Source organism: Pinus tabuliformis, chromosome 7, assembly GCF_031772625.1.
Source record: "Pinus tabuliformis cultivar Carrire ecotype Pingquan chromosome 7, CPIR1, whole genome shotgun sequence".
NCBI classification, from domain to species: domain Eukaryota; kingdom Viridiplantae; phylum Streptophyta; class Pinopsida; order Pinales; family Pinaceae; genus Pinus; species Pinus tabuliformis.
In genome coordinates this window covers 78,707,785-78,718,586 of record NC_142293.1, presented here as the reverse complement: position 1 = coordinate 78,718,586, position 10,802 = coordinate 78,707,785, and positions in this window count along the sequence as shown.

Sequence of the window (10,802 nt, the reverse complement as noted above, 5' to 3'; positions counted from 1 at the left end):
TTTTTACCTTGGTGGTGAAACCCTAAGACCTAATGAAATCATGCCCTATGACATGATGAAATGATGACTGTAGATGGATTATGAAACCATAACTGAAGACAATATGAGAAGGATCAGTAAGTATACTCTATGAGGGAAAAATTTAGATTTTCTGAAGAGAAAACAATCATCAGTGGATCAGTATATCATGACCGAATGGAATGATGCAAAATTTTCAGTATGGGACTCCTAAAATGAAAATGGAAAGAGTGAATTTTGATCCTTGATGGAAGGATGCAAACACTGACACTAATAGGATCTATTTCATGTAGAAGAAGGATCAAACCTTCTCAAATTTTTGTGAGTTCAAAGCTTTGGTTGAGAAAGAATCAGGAAAGAAGATCAGGGCCTTGAGAAGCAACAATTGTGGAGAGTATGTCTCTCAAGAGTTTAAGGACTTGTGTGCAGCAGAAGGAATTAAACGGGAGTTGACGGCACCTCATAACCCACAGAAGAATGGGGTGGCCGAGAGGAAGAACAGAACGATTGTGGGGGCAGCTCGGGCGATGTTGCGTGACCAAGGCCTACCACTTCATTTGTGGGATGAGGCATGCAATACAGCAGTCTATTTGCATAATAGAAGCCCGCATCATATACTTGGGATGAAGACACCAAAGGAAGCTTTCTCTGGGAAGAGACTAGATGTGAGTCACTTCAGGATCTTTGGCTCATCGGTTTATTGCCATGTGACCAAGGATGCCTAGAAGAAACTTGAGCCGACAGCTGAGTTGGGGATACTTGTTGGGTACACTGATACACCCCACAACTATCGGGTGTATTTGGCTACCAGTTAGAGGATAGTGGTTCGTAGAGATCTTAATTTTGATGAGCAGAAGGCCATGCGAGTTTCCCTTGAGAGGGAGCTCCAACTACAGGCTGTGGAGGAACTTCTGGTTCCTAAGGAGGAGGAGCCTCAGACTGATGTGGAGCGGCCGCATGCAAAGGTTCCAGGAGTGGAGACATCCACTCAAGCAGAGTCTTGTAGAGATGGGCAGAAGCGCATGAGAGAAGCTAACAGATTGTTGTTGAATGCGAGAGAGAATGTGGGAGAACCATCTTCTCAGTGCAAACAGAGCAGGTCACATGATAGGTACACTGGATACATGGCCCTTGTTGGGGAATGTGTTGAGACCAAGCCATCTTCCTTTGAGGAAGCAGTGCAGCAGCCGATTTGAGTTGATGTTATGGTGGAGGAGTATGACTCCATAGTTTAGAACAGTGTTTGGGATGTGGTTCCAAGACTAGAGAACAAGTCAGTTGTGAGTTCACGTTGGCTTTACAAGGTAAAGCAAGTTGTTGATGAAAGTGTTGAGAAACATAAGGAAAGATTTTTTGCCTGTGGCTTTTCAGATGTCGAGGGGATTGACTATGATGAGACTTTTGCTCCTGTAGCAAGGTACTCATCTATGAGATCGATGTTGGAACTATCAACATAGATGGGTTGGAAGATCCATCAGATGGATGTGAATACTGCCTTCCTCAATGGTAATATTGAGGAAGAGGTGTACATAGAGCAGCCGGAAGCTTTTGAGACCTTCGATCGTGAGTTGCATGTGTGCCGACTCAAGAGAGCTTTGTATGAGCTGAAGCAAGCACCTTGTGCTTGGTACACCATGATCGACAACTACTTCACCGGGTTAGGCTTCACAAAGAGTGAAGCGGATGTGAACTTGTACCACATCATGGTAGAAGGTAAGCAGTTGATCATTTTTCTTTATGTTGATGATCTGATATTGACAGGTGATGATCAGTTGATCATGTCTTGCAAGGAGGACCTTGCAAGAGAGTTCGAGAGGGTCTCATGCACTACTTTCTAGGCATGGAAGTGTGGCAGAAGGATGGGGATTTGTTTGTGTCTCAAGGCAAGTATGCCAATGAGATATTCAGGAGATTCCACATGGAGAAGTGCAAGCCCATGCAAACTCCTCTAGCATGTAACTAGAGGAAGGAGGATGCTACTTCAGGAGAAGTAGTAGAAGCTATTGTGTATCAGCAGCTTGTGGGTGCACTGATGTATTTAGTGAACACATGACCATATTTGTGCTATGCAGTGAACTAGCTTAGTCAAGCTATGGTTCAGCCTACCAAGTTGTTTTGGAACGCAGCAAAGCATGTTTTGAGATACCTTAGAGGCACATCTCAGTATGGATTATGGTACATACGGTCAGAGGGAGTGAAGCTACAGGGCTTCACAGATGCAGATTGGGCAGGGAGTCCATCAGATCAAAAGAGCACATCAGGAGGAATTTTCAACCTTGGTTCAGCTGCAGTTTCTTGGTACAACAGGAAATAGAGGTCAATTGCACTCAGTGAAGTAGAGGCTGAATACATGGCTACAAGTCAAGCAGCATGTGAGGCCATTTGGATGTGGAAAATTCTAGTTGGTTTGTTTGATCAGAGGATGGATCCAACTGTGATCTATTGTGATAATCAGAGTTGTATCAAACTCTCTGAGAATCCAGTATTTCATGACAGGTCCAAGCACATTGACATTCGGTATCATCATCTTAGAGACTGTGTGGCGAGGAGGATCATGTTGATGTAGTATATTTCAACCGAGGAGCAAGATGCTAACATTTTGGCTAAGGCATTGTCAAAGTGTAAATTCGAGTTCCATAGAGACAGGATCAAGGTGGTAGATAGTCCCTTTCTTGTTGAGAGGGAGCGTTGAAAATAGCAACAAGAAATTATAAAAATCGAAATGCTAAAATTAGCATTTCTATAGATAGCATTTCAGGATATATCCCAATTTTAATTTGTCCTTGAATTAAAATTGAGAATTAAAATTCAAATTTAGTCTCACCAGTTGTTTGAAAAATAATTATTGAATTCATCATGAGTTAATTAGTTGGAGAAATTCAAACATGAAGTCTTTGTGAAGTCATGCAACAGTTATCCCTTTGATTGAGGAAGTTATCCCTTAATTAAGGAGATAAGGATGAGTTGTATTTGAGTTGTAATTAGTTAGCTCAATTAACTGAGTTAAGTCCAGTTAGATTAGTTCCAAACAATTAGTGGAACTGATTGTGAGTTTGGTCAGTTACTGCATGCATGCATGAAACTAGTGTACTCCAGATTACTAAATATTCTCTCATGAATAACTCATGCATGTTAGTTCAGACAAAGGCCTAGTTGAGATTAAAGGCAGGGACATTGTACTATCAGTTGTAAGAATTTTCCTATAAGAAAATCTCTTGCATGCAGAAGGAATTCATTCCTTGAGGATTGCGCAGTTTTATAGTGTGTTGGAGCAGTGTGTGAGACCAGTGTCACACAAGGTTACAGCAGGATCACTCAGGGAAAACAGTGCAAGGAAATAGGAGGCTTGGAGGATAGCGGGAAAGGAATATGAGTTGCTTGGTCTATCTATGAGCAGTGAGAGGGATAGTACTAAGATCTGGATAGCTGTGAGAGCTAAAGCTTTGTGTAATCCTGAGATATTTCCACTTGTATGATAATACAGATAGCGGAGTTTTTAGCTGAGGCTTTCCCCAGAGTATTCTTTTGTGTTTCATGTGTGATTGATTATTCTACTTTGTTATATGTGTTATGTTTTATCTTGCTTAAAATCGATTAAGCTTCCACAAGTTTGATAGTAGAAGTAGATCAAGTATTTTTCTTTAGTTACATTGCATTATCAGGTGATCTACAGTGAGAATTTCTACACTATGTGAAGATAAATATTTGATCTGATAGTCAATAAAGATTAAGGAATATTAATTTGGAAAGTTACATGTAGTGTAAAATTTTCTAATTCTATGTGTTTTTACACGAGGTTTACCAAGGGATGTTACAAGTGGTATCAGAGTTGAAGGTTGCAACCCTGGCACCTTTTGGGAATTGGTAAGAGGAAAAGAAATCAAGGTATGATATTATTGTGCATCAGCTCAGGTATGATTCTAACAATCTACATGTTGATATATGCAGTATACTACGTTTGACATGAGAGACATGATGCATGTTTATAACCACATTGAAGAGTATTAAGTAATAAAGGCTGTTGAAAAACTTTTTTCATGGCATTTGAATCCTGATGAGGATAAAAGACAATAAAACCTCGATTGCACCTATGAAAAATCTTGAACACTCACTAGTGAAAATGAGAGTTGACTACCAACCTTTACAAATATGAAAATATAATTATACATTTAATAAACATGTGTAAAGTTACAATGCACTACTTATAATAAAAAAATGGGGAATGTCCTTGAGGAAGGACAATAATATGTTTAAAAATACATTGAAAGATCCCCTTTAGATATTAAAAATGGACAATGAGTCAAGTGGTAAAACTTGATTGTAATAGCTAATAGTTGATTGAGCCTTTTCATGATTGAATCTAAGATGGTTGGTAGCATTGATTAGTTAATATTGCATGACTAACTATTAAAAACATATATGCATGATTGATTTTGATTAAATCTTATTGCAAGTTGTAAACAAGTGATTATGGTAGTTACTTCATGTGTTGGTCTGTTGGTGACAGTACAATATTGAAACTAGGTTGTTTGGATTGTTACCACAATGATTATTGACACTTATACATTAACGATAAATTAGTACTTTATATGAATAAGATTTTCATATGCAAGAAACTACAAAGGTTGTGGAAGTGGATACTTGTTAGCAATACATATGTTTGACAACAAGTTCATGAAACTTACAAAGAACTTAGATCATGATATGGTAGTGTCGTCAAAGTGAATGATTTGATGATTCTATTGGCTTAAAGATAGTAGTAATCAAATGATGTTGATTACTTTGTTTGTTTAAACTTAAAAACACTATTAACCGATGATTCAATGTTGATGTAAGTTAGTATGCATTAATGATTGTTGATTAGATACATATGCATAAATGAAATGGCATGTTGCACAAGTTAGAAACTATGAGAATGTTAATGATTAAAGTATTTTTTTCTTAACTATTCTTTTGGAAAAACAACTTTATGGAAACCTTTGATTTAAATTTTCTTATATGTAACATCTAGAAGATATATCTTTACTTGTTATGCTTTCTATAATGCATGAAGGTGATTTATGAAAAGTGAAAAGATCAATACCTCTCTACTATAATGAAAATTTGAGAAATTTGATGCATGTAAAAGTAAAATTCATCTTGAATACATTTGAAAAATGTTTTGTGCATAAGAGTGTTTTGTAGAAGGTGTGATATTTATTAAAAACAATTGTAGCTAATATTGTTGATGTGATTAAGGAAGGGTAGATTAGTGGCAACATAAGGACCCTTGAAAGGTAAAGTGTTGCAATGTGATTTGCAACTTCAAATTAGAAAGTATAATCTTATGATATACAAAATATGGTAATGTTTTTATAAATTGCATGATGGTTATTTTGAAATGAAGAATATATATATATGATATGTGATGACAGTTATGATTTACTGTCGAATTACTTTTACAGATTATGGGATCCAAGTCAAGGGTCAAGTATGAATGCATGATGTACATAAATCTTCCTTTCTTTAATGATAATATGCAAATGGTGAATTATGTAAATTACAGTGGGAAAAGGTGCTAAAGAGAATTTCACTTGCAAGATAGTTAAGGACAGTTTCCAATAGGCCAGAAGGCCTTGGGTTGATGGCAATTTCCTACCTAGAGGGGTTGATTCCAATTTCTTACTCGGATTTCCTCTCCCTAGAGATAGATGATCTTAGTAAGGGAAAATATTTGGCCAAGATGGTGAGAGGGGAAAAGCCTAAGGTAAATCTGTTGATTTTGTAGGAAGTTGCCAAGAGGAATCCTTTAGTGGACCCTGTGTGGTCATTGGAATTCTTGAGCTGGTTGCTAGTGGAATTCCAATCTAGCCTGGTATGTCTCTGTCAAAGAACTTTTTGGATGTGAAAATGTCCCAATTTGGTTGTGGAAACTAGTTCCCATCGGTTAGTATGGGCATTCTTTTGCCATTGTAGTTCTCATAGCATAACATGTTAACTAATCAGATAAACAATGTGCTAAATGTGAATTTTTTGTGTTTTTGCAAAGAATTCTATGTACATATTGATAAGAGAGGAGCCTAATGCTCGAAAAGGAATTACTAGATATGTAAGTTTCTTTATTGTATTACACTCTTGTGAATGTCTTTACCAAGATGCGAAGACAATATGTACTTTGTGTAGTTATCAATCATTTCGATGATTGGAGAGCTAGGTTCTCTTTGAGTACTTGTAGAACAATCTTAATGTGATTTTTTACCGAATAACTCTCTTGAATACAAATATCAAATTTCTTCACATGCAAACTTCTTTAGAGTGTAAAATACAATATGTAATTTTTCATTATTTAAGTTATATTTTTGAATGTTATATAGAGCATATAAAGGACTAAATTGTAAAATATTGAGACCATTTCAAATATTGGTTACCAATGTTTAGCTTCCCTTCATCCAAGGAACCACCAACAAGATTGTTCATATTTTAAGGAAGCACAAGATCTTTTCTTTCTTTAGACCCGTGAACACCATTAGTAGCTCCCTCAGATCCCATAAAGACTCGTTGGATCCCAAAGACATGAAATTTTTTTATTTAATCCCTTATTCACGTGGGACCCCCTATATTGGAGAAACGGGTTGCTCTATAAATCTAAGGATTGGTGAGCATGTTGACAATATCAGACATTGTAGGACACACTCTTCATCTTTGGGAAAACATGCTGACAAACCTAAATACCATGTTTGTTTGGAAGATTCACCATCTACACTGAAAGTGATTCATCTAGTGCAAGAAATCATCTTCCCTCTCTCCCCCCTCCATAAATATCTATATCTCCCTCCATCTCTCCTTCTTTGTCTCTCTATCTTACCCCCCCCCCCAAACACACATGTTCTCTCTCTCCATATTTATATATCTCTCCCTCTCTCTGTCTCTCTCTTCTTCCATCTCTTCACCTTTCATCTATATCTCTATCTCCCTTTGTCTCTCTTATCTTTCTATATCACCATCTACACTAAAAGCAATGTGTCTAGTGCAAGAAATCTTCTTCCCTCTCTCCCCCCTCCATCTATATTTATATCTCCCTCCATCTCTCCTTCTTTGTCTCTCTATCTTGATGCTTCTTCTTTTTTCTACAAGTACTCAGAGAGAACCTAGCTCTCCAAACATCGAAGTGATTTATAACTACACAAAGTACATATTATCTTAGCCTCTTGCTAAAGACATTCACAAGATTAGTAATAAAATAAAGGAACTTACATATCCAGTAATTCATTTCTGAGCATTAGGCTTCTCTCTTGTCAAGACGTACATAGAATTATTTGCACAAACACATAGAAAATTCACATTTAATACATTGTTTATATGATTAGTTAACATGTTCTGCTATGAGAACCACAGTCACAAAATAATGCTCCTACTTACCAATGGGAACTATTGTTTTGGAAAAACAGCTTTATGGAAAACTTTGATTTAAATTTTCTTTTATGTAACATTTGGAAGATATATATTTGTATTCAAGAGAGTTATTCGGTAAAAAATCACATCAGTATTGTTCTACAAGTACTCAGAGAGAACCTAGCTCTCTAATCATTGAAATGATTGATAACTACAAAAACTACATTAATGTTCCTTTTTTTAATGATAATATGAAAATGGTGAGTTATGTAAATTACAGTGGGAAAAGGTGCTAAAGAGAATTTCACCTACCAGATAGTTAAGGATAGTTATGAAAGGCCATAAGGCCTAGGTTGATGGAAATTTCCTGCCTAGAGGGGTTGATGGAAGTTTCCTACTTGGATTTCCTCTCCTTGGATATATATGATCTCAGTAAGGGAAAGAGTTGGCCAAGATGGTGAGAGGGGAAAAGCCTAAGTTAACTTTGTTGATTTTGGAGCTTGTTGGAGGAGGCCCAAAATTCTTCATAGACGGGACATTGTTAAAGGAATAGGCAGGACACTGCAAAGAGGAATCCTTTATTGGACCATGTGTGGTCATTGGAATTCTTGAACTGGTTGGCCAGCAGAATTCCAAACTAGAACGTGTATGGTCTCTGTCAAAGAAATATCTAGATGTGAAAATGACCCCACAACACCATTATTAGCTTCCTCAGATCCAACAAAGACCCATTGGATCCCAAAGAAATGAAAGGTTTTTATTTAATCCCTTGTTCATGTGGGCCCCCCTACATTGGAGAATCAGGTTGCTCTAAAAATCAGAGGATTCGTGTGCATGTTGTCGATATTAGACATTGTAGGACATGTTCTTCAACTTTGGAAAAACACACTAAAAAAAATAAACACTACGTTTGTTTATAAGATTCACCTTTTACACTGAAAGCAATGCATCTAGTTAAGGAGAGTTGTGAAAGTCCATAAGGCATTGGATTGATGAAAATTTCCTGCCTAGAGGGGTTGATGGTGGTTTCCTACTCAGATTTCCTCTCCCCCTAGAGAGATGATCTCAGTAAGGGAAAGGAGTTGGCCAAGATGGTGAGAGGGGAAAATCCTAAGGTAACTTTGTTTGATTTTGGAGCTTGTTGGAGGAGGCACAAAATTCCTCATAGATGGGACGTTGTTAAAGGAATAGGTAGGACACTTCCAATAGGAATCCTTTATTGGACCCTATGTGGTCATTGGAATTATTGAGTTGGTTGTCTAGTGGAATTCAAAACTAGACCTGGTATGGTATTCGTCAAAGAACTATCTAGATGTGAAAATGACCCAATTTAGTTGTGGAAATTCCCATTGGTTATACGAGCATTATTTTCCCATTGTGGTTCTCATAGCAGAACATGTTAACTAATCATATAAACAATGTATTAAATGTGAATTTCGTATGTGTTTGTGCAAATAATTATAAGTACATCTTTACAAGAGATGAGCCTAATGCTTGGAAAGGAATTACTAGATTTGTAAATTCCTTTATTGTATTACCAATATTATGAATATCTTTAGAAGGAGGCTAAGATAGTATGTACTTTGTGTAGTTATCAATCATTTCGATGATTGGAGAGCTAGGTGCTTTCTGAGTACTTGTAGAACAATCTTAATGTGACTTATGATTGAATAACTCTCTTGAATACAAATATTAAATTTCTTCACATGCAAAATTCTTTAGAGTGAAAAATACTATGGTAATATTTCATTGTTTAAGTTTATTTTTGAATTCTATATAGAGTATATGAAGGACTAAATTGTAAAATATTGAGACCATTTCAAATATTGGTTACCAATGTTCAGCTTCCCTTCATCCAAGGAACCACCAACAAGATTGTACGTATTTTAAGGAAGCACCGGATGTATTCTACCTTTATACCCCAAAACACCATTAATAGCTCCCTCCATTAATAGCTCCCTCAAATCCAATAAAGACCCATTGGATCCCAAAGACATGAAAGGTTTTTATCTAATCCCTTGTTAATGTGGGACCCCCTACATTGGAGAAACGGGTTTCTCTATAAATTAGATGATTCGTGAGCATGTTGTTGATATAAGACATTGTAGGACACACTCTTCAGGTTTGGCAAAACATGTTGACAAAAATAAACACCATGTTTGTTTGGAAGATTCACCATCTACACTGAAAGTAATGCATCTAGTTAAGGAGAGTTGTGAAAGGCCAGAAGGCCTTGGGTTGATGGAAATTTCCTACCTAGAGGGGTTGAAGGCGGTTGCCTAATCATATTTCCTCTCCCTAGAAATAGATGAACTCAGTTAGGGAAAATATTTGGCCAAGATGGTGACAGGGGAAAAGCCTGAGCTAACTCTATTGATTTTGGAGCCTGTTGGAGGAGGCCCAAAAATCGTCATAGATGAGACGTTGTTAAAGGAATAGGCAGGACATTTCCAAGAGAAATCCTTTATTGGACCCTGTGTGGTCATTAAAATTCTTGAGTTGGTTGGCCAGGGAAATTCCAAACTAGACTTGGTATGGTCTCTGTCAAAGATGTGAAAATGGCCCAATTTGGTTGTGGAAACTAGTTCCCATTGGTTAGTAGGAGAATTATTTTTCCACTGTGGTTCTCATAGCTAAACATGTTAACTAATCAGATAAATGATGTATTAAACATGAATTTTCTATGTGTTTGTGCAAATAATTCTATGTACATCTTGACAAGAGAGGAGCCTAATGCACATAAAGGAAATACTGGATATGTAAGTTTTTTTATTATATTACCAATCTTGTGAATGTCTTTACCAAAAGGCTAAGATAGTATGTACTTTTTGTAGTTATCAATCATTTCGATGATTGGAGAGTTAGGTTCTCTCTAAGTACTTGTAGAACAATCTTAATGTGATTTCTTACCGAATAACTCTCTTGAATATAAATATGAAATTTCTTCACATGCAAACTTCTTTAGAGTGCAAAATACAGTATGTAATTTTTCATTGTTTAAGTTGTATTTTTGAATGCTATATAGAGTATATAAAGGACTAAATTGTAAAATATTGAGACTATTCCAGATATTGGTTACCATGTTCATCTTCCCTTCATCCAAGGAACCACTGACAAGATTGTTTGTATTTTAAGGAAGCACGAGATCTCTTCTACATTTAGATCCCTAAACACCATTAGTAGCTCCCTTAAATCCCATAAAGACCCGTTGGGTCCCAATGATGTGAAAGGTTTTTATTTAATCCCTTGTTCATGTGGGACCCCCTACATTGGAGAAACAGGTTTCTCTATAAATCAAAGGATTCGTGAGCATGTTGCCAATATCATGTGGGACCCCCTACATTGGAGAAACGGGTTGCTCTATAAATCACATGATTCTTGAGCATGTTGTCAATATCATACATTGTAGGACA